The sequence below is a fragment of the Hemitrygon akajei genome, chromosome 2, assembly GCF_048418815.1.
Source record: "Hemitrygon akajei chromosome 2, sHemAka1.3, whole genome shotgun sequence".
Lineage (NCBI taxonomy): Eukaryota > Metazoa > Chordata > Chondrichthyes > Myliobatiformes > Dasyatidae > Hemitrygon > Hemitrygon akajei.
The window spans coordinates 168780263-168807701 of NC_133125.1; the positions used below are offsets into that span (position 1 = coordinate 168780263).

At 45.1% G+C, this 27439-nt stretch overlaps 1 long non-coding RNA gene across 1 annotated transcript in view; it reads right to left on the reverse strand.

The window, feature by feature from the left end:
• Positions 1-2171: 2171 nt before the first annotated feature.
• LOC140738005 (uncharacterized) overlaps positions 2172-27439 on the reverse strand; it is a 41587-nt gene continuing 16319 nt past the window's right edge. The window contains exon 2 of the long non-coding RNA XR_012101279.1: positions 2172-2385. This is a non-coding gene — a long non-coding RNA (uncharacterized lncRNA). The remainder of the gene's footprint in view (positions 2386-27439) is intronic.

Consider the following 27439-nt stretch of genomic DNA (forward strand, 5'->3'; position numbering starts at 1 on the left):
ATGAGCAAGATCTCTCCTGACCATGAATGGTTCAGTGTAATAGATTTAAAAGATGCCTTCTGGAGTTGCCCGCTAGAAGAGAGCAGTCGTGACATGTTTGCGTTCGAATGGAAGTACCATACCCCGTGGCATCCCCAGAGTTCGGGAAGAGTAGAACGAATGAACAGCACCCTGAAGGCACAGCTAACCAAGTTGATGTTGGAAACCAAGCTACCATGGACCAAGTGTTTGCCGATCGCTCTCCTGAGAATACGTACAGCGCCCCGCAAGGATATAGGAATATCTCCTTGTGAGATGCTCTTTGGACTGCCATATTGGAATAAAATAGAGGGGTATCCCACACTACAGGGGGGTGATTTATTTGTAAAGAACAATTTACTGGCCTTGTCCCGTTCCTTTGCAGAACTGCGGAAAAAGGGTCTCTTGGCCCAGACTCCGCCGCTCGACTTTGCTTTACATCAGATCGTGCCTGGAGATTGGGTTCTGGTAAGGACCTGGAAGCCGGAGAAGTTACAGCCACAGTGGGAAGGCCCTTTCCAGGTCCTGCTAACAACAGAGGCGGCTGTACGGACAAAAGAAAAAGGGTGGACACACGCATCGAGGGTAAAAGGACCGGTGAAGCCCGAAAGCCACACTGAGTGGACCTGTGTTCCCGGTGAAGAACCGTTGGTGGTGAAGCTAAAAAGGCAGCAAAAATGAACTCTATGTGGACTGTAACATTATTGACTGTAATATATTTGATTCTATATGTCGGGGAAATTGAAGGGAAATGTGACAAGTGCAGAACCGTGGTACGAGTGGGGCAGAGGGTGTTCCCAGGATCATTTGTGTCCCACTCGCATGTAAATGACTGTTGTTATGATAAAAGCAGAAGGGTGTTGGGAAAATGGTAAGCCGTACTATCAGGTCTATAATAAAGGCGGTTGGTGGCGAACAGTACTCTGGATGGTGGGAGGTGGATTAATGAGTTTGATGCTTTTACCCTGCCTCATTCCCTGTGTACAAGCACTAATAAGACGAAGTGTGTCACAACTTCAGGCAATAGCAATACCTCAGCATGGCACTGGCATTGGAGCTGTTGGCAAAACAGCAGAGCCAGATGCGAACAGCAATATACCAGAACAGGCTGGCTGTGGATTACCTATTGGCCTCTGAAGGCGGAGTATGTGGGAAGTTCAATCTTACAAACTGTTGCCTTAAGATAGACGACAGTGGAAAGGCCGTGTTAAAAATATCCGACAAAATTCGGAAACTGACCCACGTGCCAGTACAAAACTGGAGATCCCTGGGGAACATGAGTTGGCTAGACGGGCTACTGGGAGGTAGTTGGTGGTGCACCGCTCTCCTAGTAGCAGGCGGGGGTCTAATGATTCTCTTACTTTTGCCGTGTTTGATTCCTTGTATACGAACACTGATCAGGCGAAGTATATTCCAGCTCCAGGCAGTAGCGATATCCCAACATGGGACAAACAAGCTAAAACTTATGCTATTAAAGAAGAAAGTTGACCCTCCACGGGGGGGGGGGGGGGGGGGGGTGGAGGAAGGGTGGTGGGCCCCCTGGGAGTGAGAGAAATGCTAGCTGAAACGCACATCTTAAAAAGAAAAAGGGTGGAATTGTAAGATTCAAAATTAAGATGTGCGTTTCTGAAAGAGGTCTGGGTTAAAGTCAGAGGACAAATGTGATTTAATTATGTCCGGGGACAAATGTGATTTAATTATGTCTGGGTTAAAGTCTGTAAACAAATGTGATTTAATTATGTCTGGGTTAAAGTCTGTAAACAAATGTGATTTAATTATGAATGCAGAAGCCCTGACAAGATTAACTGTTTGTGGAATCATTGAAGTCCTGAGATATGGACTATTGTTTTACAGAAATGTGTAAAAAAACAACTCCAAATATGGAATGGGAAAACACTGTGTACCTCCCGAGTCAGGGAGGGGAGGGGTAAGGAAGAAGGATAAAATCTGCTGCCCTGTAAGGTTCAGGGTTCCCTCCTCTGAGGGAGCCCAGCTCTGCAGAACTGTTAATAAACTTTGTTTCCTTGAATTTGTCTTGAAGCCATTATTCGGGAACGTGGCCCGTTTCTGACATGCACCAACTGCATTTCCAGTGTATATAATGATAGATAAAATACGTATATTTGTAAACAAAATGTACAATATGCTCGATGTATAGCAGAATGACACAGAATGACACCCTGATTGATTATATTTACTGTATATATACATATATAATGAATAAAGTTTACTTCTGGGAAAAAAAAGAGTGCAGGGTAATCACATCACTGAACTCTGAGAGCACTTGGGAGAGAATCTAGATAAGTTAGATTTCATTATAAAACTCCATCAGGCATTCCATGAGGAAGGATCAGGCAACAAAGGAACCTGAAGCCCACACGGAATAAGATGAGAGGAGTAGCAATGTCGGTTCAAGTCAGAAGAACTTAGACAGGGAGCTAAACAGTTCTACCTAGAATCTGTCAGAAACGAGGCACTTAGAAGGAATATCTTCAGTAAGTTCCGGATTTCTCCACACGCAGGGCTGCAGGTTTGAAAAAGAATGATGTGGAGAAGAGAATGACAACTTGGGCCCAGATTTAAAGGCTGCTCCTTCAGAAAGGAGGTAGTGACACTGACTTGCCAATAGAGGGCAGTGTTGATGGAAAACTAAGCTGACGGTGGTGGAGGAAACTGTCTCACCTCTCCCACTGCCATTCTCCCACCAACAATTTTAAGAGAGGAGCCAGGCCACGGGATATTGAATGGTGCTCATACTCTTTCCAAAACAGAGAATTTACAGCCAAACCAGCACTTGATTCAAACCACTCCGGTCTAACAAGCTAAAACAGTATTTTGCCTACATCCAACTTTAATTGAAACGTGCTTAGCAAGTGGTGGTGACAGAAGCCCGGGACATGGGTCTTTCCAGACCTGGTGCAGATTTCTACGCTGTGATTCCAGTTACATTCCCGGGGAGAATTCCAGTTACGTTCCCGGGGAGAATGGAACAGCTTGAACAGACCTGAACATCCATATTAGGCTCAAGATCTCCAACCGGATTACATTGACCTACAGAACTGGACTGGGGATGGAGCTTAAAAGGAGGGAAAAGCTGTGTTGCAACTATGGGAGAGGCTACACTCGTGTGCAACTTTTATCCGGTAAGTTAGGGTGGAGAAGTCTACACTGGAGGCACTCGGGAGGAGGTTGTCCCAGGCTGATTCCTGGGATGAAGAGGTGGTTTTCAGTCAGCAGGTAGGGCCTGAACACACAGAAGTCCAGGAAAATAATGAGGTGATCTTAGTGAATCATTTATGTCCTAACAGAGGTTTAGAAGGGCAAGATATTGAGAGAATCTAGAACCAGGGGAATATTTTACAGAGATGAATTAAGGCACAAGCAAGAAGGAATTTCTTCTCTCAGAGATAGGAATCTTGAATTTTCCTAAAAAAACAGAAAATGCAAGAAACACAGGATGGGTCAGGCAGCAGCTATTCAAAGAGAAACTGAGTTAATGTTTCAGGTCATGTTGGAAATGGGAAAGAGGTGATAAAAGTAAGTTAGCGTCAAGCTATAGAGAGAGAGGGGGAGGAATGGCTGGGGCAAAGGGAGGATTGAGATTGAGAGAGGCCAGGTTTACCACAGAGATAAGTTGTAAGTGAGATCATCCTGACCGACTGCCCTCGGTGAGGGCAAATGTTATCCTGATGAATAAAGGATAACATTTGCCCTCACCAACTGTCCTCCAACAACCCACTAACCTGATGGCCTTATTCATTGCTTATCCTTCTGACAACTCTGGCCTCACACTTTTGGAGTTATTTCTTTTGTCCTATCCATTCCTCCCCCACTATTCCTGCAATTATAGCGAGGCAAAACACACCTCTTTCCATAGCAACCTGTCTTTCCAAGTTCAGACAAAGTCTGCACGACCTGAAACGTTAGTGCAGCTTCTCCCTATTTGCTGCACGACCTGTTGAGTGTTTTCATCATTTTCTGATTTATTTCGTACTTGCTGCATCTGCAGGTTGTTTATTTAGCTTTTTCATTGCAACTTTCTGCACAGTGAGATGTTGGGCTGAATTATTAAAATATATCCAGAGTTGAGATAACTCCTTGGAGGGAAGGGCTACTGGGGACTGGATTTCAAAGTTTAGTTGTGGTGAGCTCAGACCAGCTGTGATCCAACTGGATGGAGGGGCCGAATGGCAGACTCGTGCTCCTACTTCTTCAGTGGGAATATGATTCTCTTTTGGAAGAGGACAGCGAGGCTTTGAGAAGAAGTGCGGCGGCGGCCATTTTCAAATTGCTTCTCAGATCGGAGTTCTGAGAGGCGGGACTGCGCAGGCGCGTGAAGGAGGCCTGGGAAGGAGGGAAGATATAAAAAGATCGCAGCCTTAAGCAGCGGGCAGCAGAGTGAGCCGGGAGCAGAGTGTAGGGCTTGGGCTCAGAGGGCTTAGGCGGAAGAGGGCACAGTAGGCTTATCTTTTAGTTCTTGTTATTTTCAGTTATTCGGGAAGTATGAGTGTGAGGGCAGCTTGTTGTTCTCGGTGTCGGATGTGGGAGATTCTGGAGTCTCCGAGCCTCCCGGACGTCCACATCTGCGCCAGCTCCTGAGGGACCGAATTAGGGAACTGGAGCTGCAGCTCGATGACCTTCACCTGGTCAGGGAGAGTGAGGAGGTGATAGAGAGGAGTTACAGGCAGGTGGTCACTCCGGGGCCACGGGAGGCAGATAGGTGGGTCACGGTCAGGAAGGGGAAGGGGCAGGTACTAGAGAGTACCCCAGTGGCTGTACCCCTTGACAATAAGTACTCATGTTTGAGTACTGTTGGGGGGGACAGCCTACCTGGAGGAAGTGACAGTGGCCGGGCCTCCGGCACAGAGGACGGCCCTGTAGCTCAGAAGGGTAGGGATAGAAGAAAGAGGACCATAGTAATAGGGGACTCGATAGTCAGGGGTTCAGACAGGCGGTTCTGTGGAGGTGATCGGGAGTCCCGGATGGTAGTTTGCCTCCCTGGTGCCAGGGTCTGGGACGTTTCTGATCGCGTCCAAGATATCCTGAAGTGGGAGGGTGAGGAGCCAGAGGTCGTGGTACATGTAGGTACCAATGACATAGGTAGGAAAGGGGAAGAGGTCCTGAAACGAGAGTATAGGGAGTTAGGAAGGCAGTTAAGAAGAAGGACCGCAAGGTAGTAATCTCGGGATTACTGCCTGTGCCACGCGACAGTGAGAGTAGGAATGGAATTAGGTGGAGGATGAATGCGTGGTTGAGGGATTGGAGCAGGGGGCAGGGATTCAAGTTTCTGGATCATTGGGACCTCTTCTGGGGCAGGCGTGACCTGTTCAAGAAGGACGGGTTACACTTGAATCCTGGGGGGACCAATATCCTAGCCGGGAGGTTTGCTAGGGCTACGGGGCAGACTTTAAACTAGTAAGATGGGGGGGCGGAAATCAATTTGAGGAAACTATGGGAGAGGAGGTTAGTTCACCAGTAGAGCAAGTAAGTAGACAGTGTGTGAGGGAGGAAAGGCAGGTGATGGAGAAGGGATGCGATCAGCCCGAAGTTGTAGGGGAGAAGAAAGAAAAGGATAATAAATTTGAATGCATTGCTAGGGATGAAAAGAGAGGAGGAGGTGGAGAGTATCTTAAATGTATCTATTTTAATGCTAGGAGCATTGTAAGAAAGGTGGATGAGCTTAAAGTGTGGATTGATACCTGGAATTATGATGTTGTAGCTATTAGTGAAACATGGTTGCAGGAAGGGTGTGATTGGCAACTAAATATTCCTGGATTTAGTTGCTTCAGGTGTGATAGAGTAGGAGGGGCCAGAGGAGGAGGTGTTGCATTGCTTGTCCGAGAAAATCTTATGGCGGTGCTTTGGAAGGATAGATTACAGAGCTCCTCTAGGGAGGCTATTTGGGTGGAATTGAGGAATGGGAAAGGTGTAGTAACACTGATAGGAGTGTATTATAGGCCACCTAATGGGGAGCGTGAGTTGGAAGAGCAAATGTGTAAGGAGATAGCAGATATTTGTAGTAAACACAAGGTGGTGATTGTGGGAGATTTTAATTTTCCACACATAGATTGGGAAGCTCATTCTGTAAAAGGGCTGGATGGTTTAGAGTTTGTGAAATGTGTGCAGGATAGCTTTTTGCAACAATACATAGAAGTACCGACTAGAGATGGGGCAGTGTTGGATCTCCTGTTAGGGAATGCGATAGGTCAGCTGACAGATGTATGTGTTGGGGAGCACTTCGGGTCCAGTGATCACAATAGCATTAGCTTCAATATAATTATGGAGAAGGACAGGACTGGACCTAGAGTTGAGATTTTTGATTGGAGAAAGGCTAACTTTGAGGAGATGCGCAGGGATTTAGAGAGAGTGGAATGGGTCAAGTTGTTTTATGGGAAGGATGTAATAGAGAAATGGAGGTCATTTAAGGGTGAAATTATGAGGGTACAGAATCTTTATGTTCCTGTTCGGTTGAAAGGAAAGGTTAAAGGTTTGAAAGCGCCATGGTTTTCAAGGGATATTAGAAACTTGGTTCGAAAAAAGAGGGATGTCTACAATAGATATAGGCAGCATGGAGTAAAGGAATTGCTCGAGGAATATAAAGAATGTAAAAGGAAACTTAAGAAAGAGATTAGAAAAGCTAAAAGAAGTTACGAGTTTGGTTTGGCAAATAAGGTGGAAGTAAATCCGAAAGGCTTCTACAGTTATATTAAAAGCAAGAGGATAGTGAGGGATAAAATTGGTCCCTTAGAGAATCAGGGTGGTCAGCTATGTGTGGAGCCGAGGGAGATGGGAGAGATTTTGAACGATTTCTTCTCTTCGGTATTCACTAAGGAGAAGGATATTGAATGGTGTAAGGTGTGGGAAACAAGTAAGGAAATTATGGAACCTATGACAATTAAAGAGGTGGAAGTACTGGCGCTTTTAAGAAATTTAAAAGTGGATAAATCTCCGGGTCCTGACCGGATATTCCCCAGGACCTTGAGGGAAGTTTGTGTAGAGATAGCAGGAGCTCTGACGGAGATCTTTCAGATGTCATTAGAAACAGGGATTGTGCCGGAGGATTGGCGTATTGCTCATGTGGTTCCATTGTTTAAAAAGGGTTCTAGAAGTAAGCCTGGCAATTATAGACCTGTCAGTTTGACATCAGTGGTGGGTAAATTAATGGAAAGTATTCTTAGAGATAGTATTTATAATTATCTGGATAGACAGGATCTGATTAGGAGTAGCCAGCATGGATTTGTGCGTGGAAGGTCATGTTTGACAAACCTTATTGAATTTTTTGAAGTAGTTACGAGGAATGTTGACGAGGGTAAGGCAGTGGATGTAGTCTATATGGACTTCAGCAAGGCCTTTGACAAAGTTCCACCTGGAAGGTTAGTTAAGAAGGTTCAGTCGTTAGGTATTAATGCTGGAGTAATAAAATGGATTCAACAGTGGCTAGATGGGAGATGCCAGAGAGTAGTGGTGGATAATTGTTTATCGGGATGGAGGCCGGTGACTAGCTGGGTGCCTCAGGGATCTGTTTTGGGCCCAATGTTGTTTGTAATATACATAAATGATCTGGATGATGGGGTGGTAAATTGGATTAGTAAGTATGCTGATGATACTAAGGTAGGAGGTGTTGTGGATAATGAGGTGGGTTTTCAAAGCTTGCAGGGAGATTTATGCCGGTTAGAAGAATGGGCTGAACGTTGGCAGATGGAGTTTAATGCTGAGAAGTGTGAGGTTCTACATTTTGGCAGGAATAATCCAAATAGAACATACAGGGTAAATGGTAGGGCATTGAGGAATGCAGTGGAACAGAGAGATCTAGGAATAACAGTGCATAGTTCCCTGAAGGTGGAGTCTCATGTAGATAGGGTGGTGAAGAAGGCTTTTGGAACGCTGGCCTTTATAAATCAGAGCATTGAGTACAGAAGTTGGGATGTAATGTTAAAATTGTACAAGGCATTGGTAAGGCCAAATTTGGAATATTGTGTACAGTTCTGGTCACTGAATTATAGGAAAGATATCAATAAATTAGAGAGAGTGCAGAGACGATTTACTAGGATGTTACCTGGGTTTCAGCACTTAAGTTACAGAGAAAGGTTGAACAAGTTAGGTCTCTATTCATTGGAGCGTAGAAGGTTGAGGGGGGATTTGATCGAGGTATTTAAAATGTTGAGAGGGATAGATAGAGTTGACGTGAATAGGCTGTTTCCATTGAGAGTAGGGGAGATTCAAACGAGAGGACATGATTTGAGAGTTAGGGGGCAAAAGTTTAAGGGAAACACGAGGGGGTATTTCTTTACTCAGAGAGTGATAGCTGTGTGGAATGAGCTTCCTGTAGAAGTAGTAGAGGCCAGTTCAGTTGTGTCATTTAAGGTAAAATTGGATAGGTATATGGATAGGAAAGGAGTGGAGGGTTATGGGCTGAGTGCGGGTAGGTGGGACTAGGTGAGATTAAGAGTTCGGCACGGACTAGGAGGGCCGGAATGGCCTGTTTCCGTGCTGTGATTGTTATATGGTGTTACGAAAACCCCGTAACCAGGTAACTTACCAGCAAAGATAGATGGATCAGCTGAGTCGGATGCTACTATTTTCAAACGTTTTATTCAATAAGGGCACAAACGTATGGTTAATACAAAACATTCAAATCGTCAAAACTCAATCTAAACACCGGTGTAACCATAATCAATCAGAAATAAGCTCTTTCGTTGTCTAGGGTATATAATACTGAGTCCAATTGGAAATATAAAGAGTCACTCTGAAGTCTGCAGGCTTTTCTCTTTTGGTTTCACGTGTTGGAGAGAGAGAGAGATAAAACGGAAAAACTTGCCCAAAACATCCGTGGAATCAGGGGAGCGATCTTCCCCGTTGTTAGTTAAAAAGCGATCTTCCGTTGGTTCCAGCCACAAACCCCGCATTCGGAATTTAACGCACGTGGCTTATTTCAAAATGGCTTCCCATTCCCACGGGAAGCGGTACCGTGCTTCTTGGTGTCTCCTTGGTGCGTCTGAGGGTTGTCCTCTTTCAGACCCTTCTTTATACTGCCTCACGGGATCTCAGGTGTCAATCAGGTTGCAGGTGATGCAATCTCTCTCTCAACCAGCCCACTTTGCCCGAGGGCTTTACAATGTCCCTGCGAGTTGGCACGTCTGCAGTTCCCAGGTGTCTCCTGAGAACAATGCCACAGTCGCCAGCTTTTGTCCCAGTGGAATGCGGTATCCAGCACGTTGCTGTCTTTCCATTTCCTGTGTCCATTCAGCCTGTCTCTCTCTCTCTCTTGCTCTCTCTCTCGGGTCATTGACCCCCCTTTCACTAGGTCTCTTGCAATTCTCACAAAGGAGGGGGCTGGTATCATAACACCTCCCCTCTTAAAAAGGTTTTTACCAGCGGTTAAAACCCAGAGTGGTACAGTCTTACAGAAATTTTGAATCTAATACAATACAGAAGCTTTTCTTTTCACTACAGAGTAATACAGTTATACATTCAAGTCAGCATCTAAACAGTTAACAAGTACAGTGCCCCTTTAGTTAATATCTTAACATCTTAATATCTTAAAGTCTTGTAGCATCAGACTTCAATTCAATAACCACCTATTTATTTATTGTTTTCAGCAACAAAACTGCGGAGGTGTGATCTTAGCTTAGGTGCATCTACAAAAGTTTATGCGAATACTAATCGTTTCGGTCGGTTTACTTCGCCGGCAGGTCTCCAAAGGTCTGTCTTTATTATTCACAGGCTTTGGCGCAACCCGTAAACCTGCTTTGCTGTTTAAAAAAAATGGCATCCCCATTAACCGTCACCTCTTTTCTGGCGAGTCCCCCCGTTGGGACTTTGAGTAATTTGAGCCTCGTTCATCGGGGCTATTTTTTTCAACACCATGCCCCAAACTGTCAAGACCCTTCAGGCTATTTGTTTTTAATTCCAACTCCTCTTTCAGGTAGCATTTCGAATGCAACCTCTTCACACCCCACCCTGGCGTAACAATAGAGTGGGGGGCCCCGCTATTTCCCGACTCACTCTGTGAGCGATCTGCCAGGTTTAAAATTTCTTCCTTCGACTTGGGAACTACAGACTTTCCGTTTCCTTCAATAACAATCCTCATTCCCCCCTTAAATTCGGCATTAACCTTGGCCCCACTCTCGAATACAAACACCGTGGAACTCACACTTCCCACGGTTACCAAGGTTAACCCTTTTCCTACTGAACCAACCCTATCTGATCCACAAAGACGGCCGCCCCGTTCCCCTGAATCAAACACCTCAGACTTCCCCTGAGCTCTGTTACCAGGTTCAGCACCACGTGCGCCCCCATCTTGGACACACTCAAACGGGACATTGGCCCCTTCCAGGCTTTCAATACCCGTACCTTTTTCAAACTCTAACGTCCCCCGATCCTTCCAGTTACTCTCTAGGCAGCCCCCCGTTGGGGAAGGCGCAACCCTGCGAGCTGAAACAACCTCCTCGGCCATTTCAGCTGACTTCTCCACAGCAAGGACACCCTTCCTCTCTAAGACTGCCCTCATTTCACTCTCGGGACCATCGAGAACACCTTTAGAACTCTGAACTTCTTCAAACAATTCTGCCAAACCAGACAGATTAACCATGTCCAACTCTGGACACTTTAACAACTTTATCCGTTTCTCAACTTTAGTTCCTACCTCTAGGACCTTTCTCTTCACTAAGGGCAGGGCTATTTCCTCTCCCTTACCCCCTTTTACTTTACTGCTTTCTGTTTTTCCACCCTCGGAACCCTCATGGTACAGGGTCGGTAAAAACATCTTGGCCAGATCACCGCTGGCTTCATTTAAACTGTCCTCTTTCTCAGCCGCTTTTTCCGACAGGCTGCGAGTGACCGCGCATGCGCGATAGCTTTGGGACTCTAGGGGCGGGGCCACCGTACTCGCCGGTCGGCGGGTCGGCATCATGGCTGCCCAAATCCTCCCTCCTGCTAACACACTTTGTAACAACGCGACCCACTGCTCTTGTGGCCACTTCTGGTTCACTGCCACCTTTTCAAAAAGCAAGAAATAACTATCAACATCCGTCTCCTCGAACGGAGGTACTAATCTCAGCTCCCGACTAACATTAAACCGCTCTCTCCTTAGCTCCTCCCTCTCTCTTTCTCTCCCCGCTGCCGCTCTCTCGGCTGCTGCTAACTCTCTGATCCGAATTTCATGCTGTCTTTGCCTCTCAGCTTGATCCTGCTCGTTTTCCATCTCTAACCCCTTCGCCAAATTTAACAAGTCTGCTTTGGTGCTCACCTCTAGCGCCGCCACAGTCGCGTTTTTCATAAATTCACACACGTCCATCTTTGCTGGTTTTTCTGTCTGGCTACCTGCGTACCAGATCCAAATTATTTTTTTTTGACTTACAATCCCGATTGACTGACCTCCCCCTTTTTGGTGTCAAATCCCGAGACGAGAACCCCACTTGTTATGAAAACCCCGTAACCAGGTAACTTACCAGCAAAGATAGATGGATCAGCTGAGTCGGATGCTACTATTTTCAAACGTTTTATTAATAAAGGGGCACAAAAATTAAGGTTAATACAAACATTCAGATAACATGCGTCAATACTCAATCTAAAACGCAGGTACATTAATAATCACTCAGAAATAAGCTCTTTCGTTGTCTAGGGTATAATACTGAGTCCAATTGGAAATATAAAGAGTCACTCTGAAGTCTGCAGGCTTTTCCCTTTTTGGTTTCACGTGTTGGAGAGAGAGAAGAGAGATTGTTAGGAAAAGAGAACACTTGCCGTTGTCTTTATGAATCAAATCCTCAGCCTCAGAGGATTTGGCTTCCCTGGTGTTAAATAAAAGCGATCTTCCGTTGGTTCCAGCCACAAACCCCGCATTCGGAATTTAACGCACGTGGCTTATTTCAAAATGGCTTCCCGTTCCCACGGGAAGCGGTACCGTGCTTCTTGGTGTCTCCTTGGTGCGTCTGAGGGTCGTCCTCTTTCAGACCCTTCTTTATACTGCCTCACGGGATCTCAGGTGTCAATCAGGTTGCAGGTGATGCAATCTCTCTCTCAACCAGCCCACTTTGCCCGAGGGCTTTACAATGTCCCTGCGAGTTGGCACGTCTGCAGTTCCCAGGTGTCTCCTGAGAACAATGCCACAGTCGCCAGCTTTTGTCCCAGTGGAATGCGGTATCCAGCACGTTGCTGTCTTTCCATTTCCTGTGTCCATTCAGCCTGTCTCTCTCTCTCTCTTGCTCTCTCTCTCTCGGGTCATTGACCCCCCTTTCACTAGGTCTCTTGCAATTCTCACAAAGGAGGGGGCTGGTATCATAACAATGGTTATATGGTTATATGATACAGGTGTGTCTCTACTCTTTGACTGTTCACTATCATAACAACTGCAACCAGTGGTACAAGGCGACATGAAGAGGACATGCAGTCTAGACAATGGCACGGGGGTTAATAGACGTGGAGAGGAGGCTCCAACACCTATTCGTTCACAACATCCTCCTTGGCTCATCTTGTGGATACGACATCTGGACAGGTTTCATGGCTCCCTGTGGATGGGAAAAGAGCAGGGATAATGAGAATGCTTTTACAAAGAGCAGACACAAGCCCCATAAACCTCCTCTCACATTTGTTCAAAGCCTCCCTTCTCTAAGCTGTCTGCAGAAGATTGCCACATATCACAAGCACCATCCTGAAAGATTGTGTCTGTATGCATATACATATAAGACCAAAAGACATAGGAGCAGTATTAGGCCATTTGCCCCATCGAGTCTGTTTCTCGTCAGTTCTCTGCAGTTAAGGGATGTTCTTCCACCCTTTCTTCATCACGTTCACTGATCATCAATAGGGTTTCCCATTTTGGTTGCCAACGTCGGAAAATCCACCCGCGAACCACATTACGTCAAGTCACATCAAGTCAAGTTGCTTTAATTGTCATTTTGACCATAACTGCTGGTTCCGTACACAGTAAAAATGAGACAATGTTTTTCAGGACCATGGTGCTATGTGAACAATACAAAAACTACACTGAACTACGTAAACCAACACAAAAACTACATTAGACTACAGACCTACCCAGGACTGCATAAAGTACACAGAACAGTGCAGGCATTACAATAAATACTAAACAAGACAGTAGGCACAGCAGAGGGCAGTAAGTTGGTAGACTGATGGCTTGGGGGAAAATCTGTTACATAAATAAACAGCTGAATGGCAGTGTCCGGGATTCCATCCGTTTCTGTACTCCCGCCGAGTATTTCATTGCCACAGATGTTGTCCAATTTAATGTCCATTGGAGAGCAGAATGGATGGGAGAGCCGGCCGGCTAGGCATTGCTTTTTTCCTGACACGGACTCCTGCCCGCTCGCCTCGCTTCCATTTCTCGCACACCGTTTACGCCATACCCCAATCCGGCCACGGGTATCAGGCGACTACGAGGACTGCAGGCCTGATTCCCTCAGCAAACCGAGGTCGCGCAATCCAACCAGCAGACTTTCATGAAGGTTCATTTTTGGGCGATCTCTGTATTGTAGCAGTAACTGGCGATGGTAGATCTGTTATCCATTGCCCTAAACCCTAATTGTGCCTTAAAATTAAATTAAATTTAAAAACTAAATTAAAGTAGCACCAGATCCAAAAGGCCGCTTTCAAAAATAGGTTTAATTTACATAATTATGTTTACAGCAGAAATACAAAAATGCGTGGGCTCCAGTATGTTCATAGTTGCGCCGAGCCTATACATTCATAACATGTACTGTGCTCAGCTCTGGTCACCTCACTACAGGAAGGATGTGGAAACCATAGAAAGGGTGCTGAGGAGATTTACAGGGATGTTGGCTGGATTGGGGAGCATGTCTTATGAGAATAGGTTGAGTGAACTCGGACTTTTCTCCTTGGAGCGACGGAGGCTGAGAGGTGACTTGATAGAGATATACAAGGTAATGAGAGGCATTGATCTTGTGGATAGTCAGAGGCTTTCCCCCAGGGCTGAAATGGCTAGCTCGAGAGGGCAGAGTTTTAAGGTGCTTGGAAGTAGGTACAGAGGAGGGGTCAGGGGTAAGTTTTTTTCTCAGAGTGGTGAGTGCATGAAATGGGCTGCCAGTGGTGGTGGTGGAGGCGGAAACATAGTCTCTTTTAAGAGACTCCTGGATGGCTACATGGAGCTTAGGAAAATGGAGGGCTTTGGGTAAAGCCGAGGTAGTTCTAAGGTACGGACATGTTCGGCACAGTTTTGTGGGCCAAAGGGCCTGTATTGTGCTGTATGTTTTTCTATGCTTTTTCTATATAATTATATTTATAGCAGAAATATAAACTGTGCATTGGCTCCACTATGTTCATAGTTTTGCCCAGCCTATACGTTCATAATGTTGTCAAGACTACACAACAGTACAGTCATCAAACTCAGGCATTCTGTGCACAAGGATCTGATGCACCTCACACTCAGTGGCCACTTTATTAGGTACACCTGTGCACTCGCTCATTAATGCAGCTCTCTAATCAGACAATCATATGGGAGCAGCTCAATACAGAAAACATCCATATATGGTCAAGAGATTCTCTTGTTCCCCAGACCGATCAACACAATCGGGAATAAATGTGACTTTGACACTGGAAGGGTTGTTGAATCCAATCGGGGTGGTTTGAGTATCTCAGAAACTGTTGATCTTCCGGGATTTTCACGCACAGCGATCTCTACAGTTTACAGAGAAAGGTACAAAAACCAAAACAAAACAAAACAATTAAAACATCGAGTAAACTGTGTTTCTGGGTGCCTTGTTATGGAGAAGTCAGAGGAGAATGGCCTAACTGGTTCAAGCTGACAGGAAGGTGTCAGTAATTTAAAAAACCACCTGTTACAACAGAGCTGTGTGGAAGGGCATCTCTGAATGCACAATACGTTGAACCATGACGTGGATGGGCTACAGCGGCAAACGAACACCAACATATACTCAATGGTCACTGTGTTACCTAATAAAGCAGCCAAGGTATGTATGTAGTCTCTTTGAACAGCAGACCATCACGTGTTCAGGCGATTTCCAGTAGCCCTTCCCCCAAAAGACCACCGGGCTTCAATGCGTCCCTCAATAAATATTCCAGTTGGAAGTATACACCTCGTTGTACCATAAGTTGAAAAATTTCCAGATAGACTAAGTTATTTCTTTCACCAAGTTAAAGATCTTCTAGCAGATTGTGATGTTCGCCTCGGTGTGCGTCCCTGGAAACAGCCAGCACGTTAATTCAGCTGCATAGCTCCTCAAAATGAAGCTCGACGAGGACTCGTGAATCGTTTTCTCGGTAATTGGTAAATGTAAACTCCAAAGGGGTGGCGGGGTGGAGATATGTCTCCACCAAAGGAGATGAAAGCTGCTCCTTCCCTCCGCTAACCTGCGGATCACCTTTGGGCAAGGTGTAGCACCCGCTTAGTCCTGCCCTCCCCCCCAATCAGGGTGACATGAAGCCATGGGGGCAGATTGGTAGCATGAGCAGCTGGTGTACCTGGTTATGCAACCACTGATACCAGGAAGACAATCTCTGGAGAGTATTGATAATGGATGGGGTCTCCCATCTGGTAAAGCCATTGCCCAGGAGAAGGCAATGGGGAACCAGTTCTGTAGAAAACGTTGCCAAGAACATCATGGTCATGAGAATGTGATCGCCGACGTCGTACAACATAGCACGAAATAATGATGATGACAGTCCAAAAAGAGATGGGATAGGCGTCTCATCTTCATCACAGCCGGTCCAAGGGCAGTGTGTGCTTGCAGTGAGACTCCGACCATGCAGGAAGAATCGGAGGGAGAGGAGTACTCTCACTGCCAGCGGGTGACGTCTTCATGCTTATTGATGAGTTTTGGTGAAGAGACATTCTGCCACAGGGTTATGACAGCCCGCTCGAAGAACCTCGGTACAGGATCCCGTGTGTTTTTCTCCTGCAGTATCTGCAGGGATCTCTGTGCTGACCACTGCCTGATAGGCTGTGGTCACAATAACATGGTCAATTGACTTTAATGGTGGGGCTGAACCCACCAGTAAAATGCAAGACTCCAACTTAAATCCTCCTATACATCTGAATTATCACCAGCGTACGCCCGGTTCTCAGGCCACTGTGCTAACACTTCACCCGAGCAGAAAATAAAATTTAACGGGTCCAAATGGAGCTGTGTGATGTCTGTGATTGTGTATGGTAAGGTCTTGTATACATATGCTCCTTAGTTAGATTTTCATGTAAAAGGTTTCACCGATACCTGCATCCTCTTGTCTGCAACGTCTGTTGGTCTCCGGTGATGTGTTTCCTATGTTGACCGCAAGAGTGTTGACCACAATGACTCCAGCCGCTTATCATATGACTCCGATAGCACAGTGTGGATGGCACAGTCTGAATATTTAATCACCCGATCCACCAGAAATCTCATTGCAGTTCCCTTAAGGGGCACATATGCTCTGACAAGGACAGCGGAGTGATCAATAAGGAGCTGTAAGGTGCCCTTGAGAGACAAAGTCTGGAAAGCAAGTTTTGCTGCTCCAAGTTTCCCCTGAGCTGACCACCAGCTGGCGTGCTTAATTAAAAGTAATTTTTAAAACTACAGATGCAAGAATTATTCAAAAATATAAACAAGAGTGTTGGAAACACTGAAGCTTTCAGACCGCAACTGTGGAAGAGAAATAGAGCTAACTTTCACCCTTCGTGCACGCCGCTCTGAATTCATTTCTGTGGCTGCAGATTTTATTCAGAAATTCTGCAAAGATGTTTTCACTTGTGGCAATACTGGTTTTCTCGCATTCGCACGTCCACTCCCACTTTACTGGCATCTGTGCTAATGCATTCCGAATTCATATCAAACCTGTATTATCCACTGCAACGCGACAATATCCAAACAAAAAAGAAGGTGAATCTCAGGGTTGTGTACCGTATGCATATTTTGATAACAAATGTACTTTGAATTGAAGTGTTGAAAATTATTTTGAAACTGAAACGTCTCCAGTACTGGTACTAGCAACAGAGAATGCAGAAAACCGGTCAGGCAGCAACTGTGGAAAGAGAAACTTTACTACGTCTTTTGTTCAGGAAATTTCAGTTGTTTTGTGCAGCGTTCACTGTCACCCTATCTCCTGATCTCTTTGTGCAATGTGATCTTCATCCTAGCTGATCATTTATTGAGTTTATCTGTAATGTGCTTTGTTCCAACAGATACATCAAATCTGGTAAAAGCATTATGACTTGGCCGGAGTTATCCCAGGTGGGAAAAAAATCAGCCTGTCACCCCAACCCCATCACACACACCCCTAGCCCCTGCTGAGGAGCCATTCTAAACTTTTCAGCATTTTGGAGAATCTCATGGCAGCTAGCTCGGTTGTGCTGCTGTACCCCCCTGGGTCACCTCAGGCTCGCTCAGCTCATTCTCGTCTAGGGGGAGCAGCCTTCGGCCCCGACAAACTGGGTAATCAGCTGGTGTGGATGCTGTGTGATGTCCCCGCCTCGCCAAAGAACAACGCAGGACACCATATGCGATTAAATGATTACAGTTTATAAAGATTACTATAACTAAGTGACTAATAATGATACAGTATACATGAAGGAAAAGAAAATAAAGAAAAGGCGCCAAACTTATCAAAGTCCAAACCACTTCGTGCACAACCGTTGGAGCTCAATTACTGAAGTCTTCTGGCCACCATTCTATCCCCTCCAAACTCCTCGACTCGCAGCTCAGGACCACCCAAAGTGGTCAACCAAGCACATCTATCTTCGTCTCCTCTCCTCAGGGTACCTCTTGACCTTGGACACCCACTTGGGGTCCGTTCCTCACCCAGTTTACAGCTTCGTGTCCTCTCTCTCTCACCCCCTCGCGCTGATCTCCCCAAAAGCCCTCCAACAATAGCTTACAGACTCAGAAGAAAGAACAACATTAATCCCAATTGGTTAACAAAGAATACAATTCTCGTTATCAGTAAATTTTAACCCAAACAAGCTTCCAGTACTCTCTCGCAACAAAGAAGCATTCCTACATTTAACAAAACAAAGAAGCCATTTTGATTAACATACACAGTAACAAAGAAAAAGGAAAAAAAACCCTTTACACTGCCATCCCCTTCAAGCAAGCATGTCCAGCCGCATGATACAGAGTCATGGCCTAAACCATCCATCATCCTGTTGCCACCAGAGATGGTCCTGACCCTCTGAGTTCCCCCAGGAGTTTGGGATGCAGGTGCACTGTGAAGTTGACTCTGTTCAGAATAGACAAAGTGGCGGAGGGCATCAGAGTTGCCACTGATATGGGTAGAAAACGGTGCGACAAGATCAGTTGAAGAAAAGTGTCTGTAGGCTTAGTCCATCTTGTGGACTTTGGCACGGAGGTGAAATCAAGCTCTACAAAGCTGCAACAGGTTAAGGGCTGGGTGCGATGTAGGAAAGATCACCGATGGAAAAGAAGTCCACAACTGTCTGGTGAACAAAGCCACATGTTGCAGGGAGTTATGGGGAAGTGTCTGACACCAGGCCTCTACGAATTAATCAGTCAAACTCCACCTCAACGTCGAATGTTCCTCTATGGGTGGCCCTGTCAAATCCACAATGAATTCTTCATTACACCTCTCAGTCTCAACTAATCGGGAGAGGATAAAGCCAATTAGGAAAGGGATCAACACACTAAAATGCTTGTATATACATGTATTACAGTTCAGTAAACACCACATCTGATGCAATTTAAAATAATTGAAGTATTTTGGATGGAATGTGACAAAAAAAACCACTCATACTCACCTATTCTAACAAGCACTCACTGCTGTAGTTCTCACGTATACTGCAAGTAGGGATTCAACTCATATAACTGACTCACCATGATTTTGAAGGCATACAACTCTCATACATGTGATCAGTTATTCATTGCCTCCTGCAGTCATACCCTGGGAAATGGGTGATTGACTCCCAGCAACCATAATCATCTTCCATTGAGTGAGATGTTCCTCCATTTTTTCAAGGCTTGCCCTTTGATTTCATTTTGCCCGTTTTGATTTGGCCCACGTATCAGTTGCCTGAGATCTCACTCCATTTGTTCTCTCTACCCAGAGTGGGATTATACAGGATAGTTAACCTTAAATAGCCAGTTCCTTCTAAAGCTGGGGTTCACAACCAGGGGTACACCGATCACGCGGTTAATGGGATAAAAAAAATTGAGAAATCCGGTTCTAAAGAGTCTGTATGCCATTGAAGAAACAGTCAAGATTAATAATTAAGGAAGTTGATGTGGGTCATAAGGTAAATCATGATCAGACTAGGGACAGAAATTAACTTCCTTTGTGCCTTAAAATTCTTTGCGTGGGCTTTGCTTAGGTGTATGTTATGTCTCCCTTATGTTGCTCGACAAGATTTGAATAGTTTTGGGCTCTCAGACATTATACTGTACATCTGTGTGAATTGTAGCCTTGGAGAATCTCCGTTCTCTGACCGAGACTCAACTTTACCGGACTCAAGATCAAATCAAAATGGGAGCAAGAGTAGCCACCAGGCCCCTCGAGTCTGTCGGGCCTTTCCATATGGTCCGGTCTGACAGATCTCAGGCTTGATCACTTCTGTTCCTGTTCCCCACAAGTTTTAAACTGCTGATGCTTCAATGTTTGATATTTTAGTTTTCCCTGGATTTTGTGTGGTGGGGTGGGAGTTCAGAATCCCTGGTTGTAACACTCATTCATGTGAACAACGGGTTGGGGCTGAATACTTTTGTCAGGGTGCTGTAGCTGGAGTTCAGGAAGTATACCCTGCCTTGTTGAGTTGTGGTCGATCATTGAAGTCTCCGAAATGGTGACTAAGATGACGCCTCATTGTAATATTGTCAGCAGTTGATGTAGCGGCAAAACAAAAATCCGAAATCAAACCAAACAATTGCCACCAGCCTGTGACCCCAGACAGAATTGTTCTACCTGCTTAACTCACCCTCGACTCCAATTAAATATGTGTTCCAAAGAGTCTAATCCTTTATTTGATTCTTTATTAGCAATTAAAATACATACAATATTGAAACAATATTGAAGCAATACAGGCCCCCAAACAGCAGTCTGGATGTAGGGTGTAAGTTGAATGAAGAGTTAAAATTGGCATGTTGCAAAGGTAACGATACAGTTGTCCTGGGGGATTTCAACATGCAGGTAGACTAGGAGAATCAGAATGGTACTGGACCCCAAGAAAGGGAGTTTGTGGAGTGCCTCCGAGATGGATTCTTAGAGCAGCTTGTACTGGAGCCTACCAGGGAGAAGGCAATTCTAGATTTAGTGTTGTGCAATGAACCAGATTTGATCAGGGACCTCAAGGTAAAGGAACCATTAGGAGGTAGTGACCATAATATGATATGTTTTAACCTACAATTTGAGAAGGAGAAGGGAAAATCGGATGTGTCAGTATTACAGTTGAACAAAGGGAACTATGGAGCTATGAGGGAGGAGCTGGCCAAAGTTCAATGGAACAATACCCTAGCAGGGAAGACAGTGGAACAACAATGGCAGGTATTTCCGGAAATAATGCAGAAGGTGCAGGATCGGTTCATTCCAAAGAGGAAGAAAGATCCTAAGGGGAGTAAGGGGCGGCCATGGCTGACAAGGGAAGTAAAGGGCAGTATAAAAATAAAAGAGAAGAAGTATAACATAGCAAAGATGAGTGGGAAACCAGAGGACTGGGAAGCTTTTAAAGAGCAACAGAAGATAACAAAAAAGGCAATACGCCAAGAAAAAATGAGGTATGAAGGTAATCTAGCCAAGAATATAAAGGAGGATAGTAAAAGCTTCTTTAGGTATGTGAATAGCAAAAAAATAGTTAAGACCAAAATTGGGCCATTGAAGACAGAAATGGGTGAATTTATCATAGGGAACAAGGAAATGGCAGATGAGTTGAACAGGTACTTTGGATCTGTCCTCACTAGAAGACACAAACAATCTCCCAGATGTAATAGTGGCCAAAGGAACTAGGGTAAAGGATGAACTGAAGGAAATATATATTAGGCAAGAAACGGTGTTGGATAGACTGTTGAGTCTGAAGGCTGATAAGTCCCCGGGACCTGATGGTCTGCATCCCAGGGTACTTAAAGAGGTGGCTCTAGAAATCATGGATGCATTGGTAATCATTTTCCAATGTTCTACAGATTCAGGAACAGTTCCTGCTGATTGGAGGGTGGCTACTGTTGTCCCACTTTTCAAGAAAGGAGGGAGAGAGAAAACAGGGAATTATAGACCGGTTAGCCTGATGTCAGTGGTGGGAAAGATGCTGGAGTTTATTATAAAAGAGGAAATTACAACGCATTTGGATAGCAGTAGAAGGATCAGTCCAAGTCAGCATGGATTTATGAAGGGAAAATCATGCTTGACTAATCTTCTGGAGTTTTTAGAGGATGTAGCTATGAAAATGGACAAGGGAGAGCCAGTGGATGTAGTGTACCTGGACTTCCAGAAAGCTTTTGATAAAGTCCCACATAGGAGATTAGTGGGCAAAATTAGGGCAAATGGTATTAGGGGCAGAGTACTGACATGGATTGAAAATTGGCTGGCTGACAGGAAACAAAGAGTAGCAATTAACGTGTCCCTTTCGGAATGGCAGGCTGTGACCAGTGGGTTACTGCAAGGTTCGGTGCTGGGACCGCAGCTGTTTACAATATACATTAATGATTTAGATGAAGGGATTAAAAGTAACATTAGCAAATTTGCCGATGACACAAAGCTGGCTGGCAGTGTGAAATGTCAGGAGGATGTTATGAGAATGCAGGGTGAATTGGACAGGTTGGGTGAGTGGGCAAATGTATGGCAGATGTAGTTTAATGTGGATAAATGTGAGGTTATCCACTTTGGTGGCAAGAACAGGAAGGCAGATTACTATCTAAATGGAGTCAAGTTAGGAAAAGGGGAAGTACAACGAGATCTGGGTGTTCTTGTACATCAGTCGATGAAAGCAAGTATGCAGGTACAGCAGTCAGTGAAGAAAGCAAATGGCATGCTGGCCTTTATAACAAAAGGAATTGAGTATAGGAGTAAAGAGGTCCTTCTGCAGCTGTACAGGGCCCTGGTGAGACCACACCTGGAGTATTGTGTGCAGTTTTGGTCTCCAAATTTGAAGAAGGACATTCTTGCTATTGAGGGAGTGCAGCGTAGGTTCACAAGGTTAATTCCTGGAATGGCGGGACTGTCATATGTTGAAAGATTGGAGCGACTGGGCTTGTATACACTGGAATTCAGAAGGATGAGAGGGGATCTGATTGAAACATATAAGATTATTAAGGAATTGGACACGCTGGAGGCAGGAAGCATGTTCCCGCTGATGGGTGAGTCCAGAACTAGAGACCACAGTTTAAGAATAAGGGGACCGCCATTTAGAACAGAGATGCGGAAAAACTTTTTCACCCAGAGAGTGGTGGATATGTGGAATGCTCTGCCCCAGAAGACAGTGGAGGCCAAGTCTCTGGATGCATTCAAGAGGGAGTTAGATAAAGCTCTTTTAGATAGCAGGGTCAAGGGATATGGGGAGAGGGCAGGAACGGGGTACTGATTGTGTATGATCAGCCATGATCACAGTGAATGATGGTGCTGGCTAGAAGGGCCGAAAGGCCTACTCCTGCACCTACTGTCTATTGTCTATTGTCTATAATATTAAGTGATATTAATCAGTCAGCAAAAACATGAACTCTGCATTTCCAAGCTACAACATACAAAGAAATAAGCAACAGTATGATACTTATTCCATTTGCTTTTACCACCACCCCACTAATGTGACCACTTATTATAATAAAGATAATTAACGTGCAGCAGAGAAATTATGGTTCCTACAGTTGGTTATGCTGCACTTTCACTGGGGCCAGCTTCATCAATGTTTCTATCTCTTGTTTGATTAGAGCTTTGTTCATCTTGGTTAGAGTTTGGATCACCCTGGTTAGAGTACGGTTCACCCTGGTTAGAGTTTGGTTCACCTTGGTTAGAGTTCTGTTCACCCTGGTTAGAGTTTGGTTCACCCTGGTTAGAGTTCTGTTTACCCTGATCAGATCTCCAGTGTCTCAGATTTGAAATTAGCATTTTGGTATTCTCATCTGCCGTCTCTGCCACCATATTCCCCAACTCTTCCTTTATCTTGTTCCATTTCTTCTTTTCCAATGCTCGTTTATACTTGAACTTGTAATAACCCTCCTCAGTATAGTCACAATAAGTCCACCTTGGAACGAATTTTAGTAGTACCAGTAAGCTCACAGATACTATCAGCATAATGCTGCCAATTATCTGTCAGGATATTAAAAAAAACAAGAAGCTTATAAACAGCATGAGAGTAAATATTGAGCTTGCACAGCTGCTGAAATTGAGCAGGTATTTTTTCAACGAGGTCATCCATTGCTCCAGTACTTATTCCCTGTACTAAATCCATATCATATTATTCCGTTCTAATCTAAAGAAAGCCATCAATCACTGCTTTGTACGCACTTCAGAGTGAGCCAGGTACCAACTGGTGAAGAACTGCAAAGGGTTACTACCCTCAAACTGAAGGGCTTCTCCCTTTGTATTTACTTTGAATGCCCACAAGAAAATTAATGTCAAGGTATGAGAGGTTGGAGGTGTTGTGGATAGTGTGGAGGGCTGTCAGAGGTTACAGTGGGACATTGATAGGATGCAAAGCTGGGCTGAGAAGTGGCAGATGGAGTTCAACCCAGATAAGTGTGAGGGTGGTTCATTTTGGTAGGTCAAATATGATGACAGAATATAATGGCAAGACTCTCGGCAGTGTTGAGGATCAGAGGGATCTTGGGGTCCGAATCCATAGGACACTCAAAGCTGCTGTGCAAGTTGACTCTGTGGTTAAGAAGGCATACAGTTCATTGGCCTTCATCAACCATGAGACTGAGTTTAGGAGCCGAGAGGTAATGTTGCAGTTATATAGGACCTTGGTCAGACCCCACTTGTAGTACTGTGCTCACTTCTGGTCACCTCACTACAGGATGTGGAAACCATAGGAAAGTGCAGAGGAGATTTACAAGGACGTTGCCCGGATTGGGGAGTGTGTCTTATGAGAATAGGTTCAGTGAACTTAGCCTTTTCTTTTGGAGTGATGGAGGATGAGAGGTGACCTGATAGAGGTGTATAAGATGAGAGGCATTGATTGTGTGGATAGTCAGAGGCTTTTTCCCCAGGGCTGAAATGGCTAACACGAGAGGGCATAGTTTTAAGGTGCTTGGAAGTAGGTACAGAGGAGATGTCAGGGTAAGTTTTTTACGCAGAGAGTAGTGAGTGTGTGGAATGGGCTGCCGGCGATGGTGGTGGAGGCGGATATGATAGGGTATTTTAAGAGACTCCTGGATAGATGTATGGAGCTTAGAAAAATAGTGGGCATGAGTAACCCTAGGTAATATATAAAGTAAGTACATATTCGGCACATCTTTGTGGGCCGAATGGCATGTAGTGTGCTAGGTTTTCTATGTTCTGTGTTTCTATGGAAATTGTGACATATCTATCCTTGCATAATAAATTTATTTCGAACTTTTGATCTTTGACCTTTGCCGACTGCGATGCCCATAGACGCTAACCCCATTTCCCTAGATTTATTCCGTATCCCTTACTCTTATCGTCCGTAAGTCCCTATATTTAACTATTTCCGTCTCCAACGCCTCATCTAGCACCTCTTTCCAGATATTCACCACCATTTTGTGGAAAGCCTAACGTTCAAATCACCCTGTAAATTTCTGCTTCTCACTTTAAACCTGTGCCATCATTTCTATGTCAGTTCTGGGCGCTTTCTCGCATCTGAATTATGATGTGCCGGGGCGGTAACGGCGCGAATAGATCCACTGGCCAGAGTCCTGCACTGTTATAATCGCAGACTTTAAGCAATATCTGACGATACTCACCCGGGACCAGAAGCAATAGTCGCGCAGAGAAGACGAAGTTTCGAGATTGCAAAACTCATTGCATTTCTGATGGCCGTGCGTCCGGTTGACTGAAGGGGCGAAATAACAGGCGACATAGTCCCCATCCAGTAGTAAAATAACAACCCATATGATAGATGGGATCGATATTTGCATCAGTGTGTTCAATACAAAACAAATTTGACTGTAGGTGTTCCAGCAACCACAGCTTGCATTGTTACTTTGCAACAGTTGATAACTCTCCGGATGTCGACAGCACCTTCCACACTGGGAACATCCACTGCACGTTCCACACTTAAACATTCGCCGCGAACGGGGTACCACCATCATACTGATGAGAAGGAGGACGACTGTGGGTACACTAAAAGCAAGATTCGAATGGGTAGCGTTCCATTCAGGATCACAGGGACATGGGCTGTTTTTCTCCACCAGATATTCGAGTCCATACAGAACTGCTGTTAATGCTGTATTGCCGATGACACTGGAAACGGTGGGAACGAGGTTCGACAAGAGTTCTTTTAGGTCTGACGTCTGTGACATCGCAGTCGCACAATTCGCCGGCCCTAACACTCTTAATAAAGCAACCTTCACGGCAATGGGCGCGGAGATGAGCAGGTGTTCTTATTTAATCCGCAGAAGGGGAGGTTACGGAAGGGTTGTTGGAAACTCCTCAGTAAGTTTTGGAACACGCCTTCCTTAATACAGATTCCTGCCCTTGATAAAATATACATTATGCATTGTGCATAACTTTATTTATATTCAGTATGTCGTTCGGCCTAAATATTGAAGGTGTAATTGGTTCTCTACATTTGTAGTGTCAGCGCCTCTGTCTTCGGGTCGCTGTTACCACTTACGTTTTTGCTTCTGGCCAAGGAAGAAATTTCCAGTGTTTAGTCCCTCAAAGTCTAATGCGGAAGGAGGTTCAACGGTAGACCGATATGTGTCCCCGGGAACAGCCCGTAAATCAGGTAACTCGTTTGAACCCCTTGCATTCTCCTGCAGACCTTCCTTGCAAATCGACTCTCCGTACGAAAACTGGGCATTGATCCACGCATATCGCAGTCGTCCCGAGGTCCGAGCTGTGTTGGGAGTGTGACTGTCAGCGGGATTCTTGTTGCTAAACATTCTTGCCTTGCTCTGTTACCTGCATGGTAACTGACTTCACCTGTGCCTGGTTATTCTGAATATTTAAGCTGTGAATTGTGCTGTTCCTCACTCAGTCTATTAGCCAACGCTCGATTCTGTCTTGTAATCCAGTGCGCTTTCCTTTTGAATGTTTTTTTTGCCTTGCCTTGCAATTTTTATATTGTGGACCGGTTTGATTTTGGAACTTTTGATTCAGTCTGTTGTGTTTTTTGGAATTGCTTGCCGGCTACTCTTTCACTCTTGTTTTACTTATGTCCGGCCTTTTGATTTAGATTATTGACTGTGTTTTGGAACTGTGCTGGAAAGGCAAAATATCCCTGTAGTACTTGCCTGGGTATTCATTCCGGCCTCCCGTGTGATCTCTACATCTCCGTTCATTTCTCATTCATCCTCTTGGGGACAGTGGTAGAGTTCCGGACTGTCACGCCGGAGACCGTTGTCAAGCGCATCAGGCCCGTCAGTGACTCTGACTTTCAGAAAGGATTCTGGAGGGAAAGCCCCCTCCTATTGCCATCCAAGTGAGGTATTTGTGCTTATTGCTGATTACTATCAATGAGCCAATCTGCCACATGCCTTTGACCATCCCACACGGGCCATTCCCCTACAGGGACTGCCGGGCATTCCGTGTTAAGACCATAAGGCATAGGAGCAGAATTAGACCATTCAGCCTATCGAGTCTGCTCCGCCATTCCATCATGGTAAATCCCGGATCCCATTCATTCCCATAACTGTTGATGCCCCAACCAATCCGGAAACTATCAATTTTAGCGTTAAATATACCCATGGTCTTGGCCTCCACAGCTGTCTGTGGCAGAACATTCCTCTCTCTGGCTTCACTGCTGTCTGGCTAAAAAAAAAAATTGCCCTTACCTCTGTTCTAAAGGATCGCCCCACAATTACGAGGCTGTGTCCTATCGTTCTGGACACGCCCACCATCGGAAACATCCTCTCAACATTCACCTCTCAGCAGTCGGTAGGTTTCAATGAGATCCCCCGCATTCTTCTAAATTCCAGGCCCAAAGTCTTCAAACGTTCCTCATATGTTAACCCCTTCATTCCCAGAATCAGACTCCTGAAGAATCAACCTCAGAGGCCAGAGATTGACTGGCCGCTGAAAATGTATAGATCAGGAGTGAAATCTAAGAGGATCCGGTTCACGGGATAGTGGAGAGAAAATATGGGATTAATATGGAGAAAGAAATACATTAGAGAAAATATTGACTTCATTCGCCACATGCACTGTACATCGAAACGTTCAGTGAAACCCATCACTTGAGTCAATGACCAACACAGTCCCAGGATGTCCCGGGAGCATCCCGCAAGTGTCGCCAGGCTTCCGACACTGACATAGCATGCCCACAACGTACTAACCCTAACCCGTACAGACAGTACCGTGCAGAGGTTAAGGAGCAGATATATATAAGGATCTTGCCTTAATA